Below are 2,756 nucleotides of genomic sequence, written 5' to 3' on the forward strand. Positions count from 1 at the left end.
TTCGTTGAAAATCCCCATATTTCCATCAATCGCGTTGCACAAGAACACGAAATCGGTCATGCATCTGTCAGTAAAATTTTGAAATTGAATAAATGGCATTCATACAAAAAACTCCATTTGTGCCAAGAGTTGTCCGAAGACGATTTTGAAAGACGCATCGAATTTTGTGATCTTATGATGGAGATGATTGTCGACGGGGTGATCCCGATTGACCACGTCTCGATTGGACACCACCAATCACAGCGACCAGTGCTTAGGAGCTTTGTAGTCTCAAGCGCTGTGAGTGGCTCGTGTCCAATTGAGCCGTGTCCAACTGGGTGCCACCCATTGTCGACGATCCTCTATTACTTAATAATATTGTTTTCTTTGATGAAGCAACATTTGAACTGACTGGAAATGTAAATAGACACAATTGTAGGTACTGGAGTGACGTTAATCCTCACTGGAAAAGAGACAATCATACCCAATATCCACAAAAAGTTAACGGTATGGGCTGATATTTTTATTTATAAGTGCATTCTTTATTGTCTTCATTATTTTAATAATATATTAAAACGATATAACCCTTACGGAAAAATACTATTAAGAATCAATAGTTACACTATTGGTGTTCCAGTAGTTACTACTGAGACTCCAGTAGTTATTACTGAGACTCCAGTAGTTATTACTGAGACTCCAGTAGTTACTATTGAGGCTCCAATAGTTACTGTTATGACTCCAATAGTTTGAACTTCGGAGAACCTGAAAATAATTATTATAACGCCAGATTCAAGGAAAAATTGATACATACTAAATAAAGTAAGTAAAGTAAATAAAAATCATTTGTGCATCATTATAAATTTACTATCAGTTATGTTTTAAGTATTTATTTATGAAATTAATTCCAAATTGGATCAAACACGAATAGTATTGCACCATAAAACGTTAATTAGATTATATTTTTCATTATAACATTTGTTATCATGAGATACACAACGCATGATGGAATGGGGGAAACGGTACCAAGATGATAAATGTTACAACGAAAAATATATTCTAATTAACGTTTTATGGTGCAATATTGTTCGCATTTGATCCAATTTGGAATTAATTTCATAAATAAATTATTAAAACATAACTAACAGTGATTTTTTTATAACGATGTGAATAAGGATTTTATTCACCTTTATATCAATATACCAATTTTTCTTTAGGTTTGGCGTTATTATAATGATTATTTTTTATTTTTACGAAGAAAAATACATAAGAAGACATAGAAAACATAGAAAAATATATAAGAAAACATAGAAATGAAATAATCCCCGAGTGGTCGCGCGAAACCTTCGAAAATTTGTGTGCAATATATACTCTACTCCTTTCTATTGATCAATAGTAACTATTGACCAACAGTAATTTTGACCAACAGTTATTATTGACCAACAGTAATTATTTATCAACAGTAACTATTGGCCAACAGTACTAACTATTAGTCAAATTACTATTGGCCATTTTACTATTTATTAATAGTTTTTTTCCGTAAGGGAAATATTTTGGAAACCAAAGGACGCTTTTATTTACGATATAACTTGCGATTTCATTTTTCATTTTTAGATTATTTTTGTGTCATTTTTTATCAGTGACATTTAAATGTCAAATAAAGTCATGATGACATCCTTGTAATATCAGTTCTACCTGGGTATATCTATTATTAAGTTCTTCTTTGCTATTTGTCATCTTATTAATCACTGGTACTAATTTGGTTACATTTACAATAGAAACTGTCCGTGTTCATCATAAGGATGTAACTGAGGAGGAAAGTTGACAAATTTATGGCAAAATGGCTAGTACAAGCTAAAGCTCGTCGAGAGAGAAAGTATGTATATGTATGTGTACACACACACAATTTTATGTACATTGCGATGCATTAATTCGCTGGGTCATAGTAGCGGCTTGACTTTAATATTACCAATATTCCTGTTCTTTTTAGCTGAACCTCTGCACCGGTACATTTTTTCCAACAGTTGGAGAAAAAGAAAACATGTACTGGTGCAAAGACTCAGCTAAAAAGAACAGGCCTATCGGTAAGTCAAGCTGCTACTATGACACAGCAAATTAATTAATGTACAGTATGAACATACAACAAAATTTAATTTAAAAAATATATATATATATAATCGACAGGATATTCCGTAACTAATAATGGTGACTGTTACGTCCGAAGTCGCGTGTTCGTCGCGATTGTTGTCTTTTGACGCGGCGGAAGTTTCGTGGGACGCGGGCACGGAGCGGGGGCGCGCGGGGCGAAGCCTTGGCTTCTGATGGGATTCGATTTCGGCGTGTGTTTACGTGTGGGGGCGGACTGCTGTCACCAGTGCCTTTATAAGGCACGAATTGAATTGTTACCGTGGTTTGCGAATTATCTTTTATTATAGTTAACTGGATCTCAAGCTTCCGTATTCCTTCGTTAAGCACAGGGAGAAATGAACCAGAGAGTTCAGAGGAATTGTCAGATAGAGCGCCCGTGATACACGAAGGTGTACAAGGAATTTATGAAGATATTTAGATCTCTTTCCTTGGGGCAGCTGTGATGTTTCATCAGTCGCTTCGCTCTATTTACGCTCTCTGGTGTCTGTGCGAAACGGGAACAGGGAAGGATAGAGAAAAGGCCTTAAGGGCAAAAAAATGAAGTAAGGATTGATAATTATGATCTGATTATTTTAATGTTAATATTACACGGCGCGTGGTTTACGACGCGGACGTTTCTTCTGCTGCGTCTA

This window comes from Trachymyrmex cornetzi, unplaced genomic scaffold (genome assembly GCF_001594075.2).
Source record: "Trachymyrmex cornetzi isolate Tcor2-1 unplaced genomic scaffold, Tcor1.1 scaffold977, whole genome shotgun sequence".
NCBI classification, from domain to species: domain Eukaryota; kingdom Metazoa; phylum Arthropoda; class Insecta; order Hymenoptera; family Formicidae; genus Trachymyrmex; species Trachymyrmex cornetzi.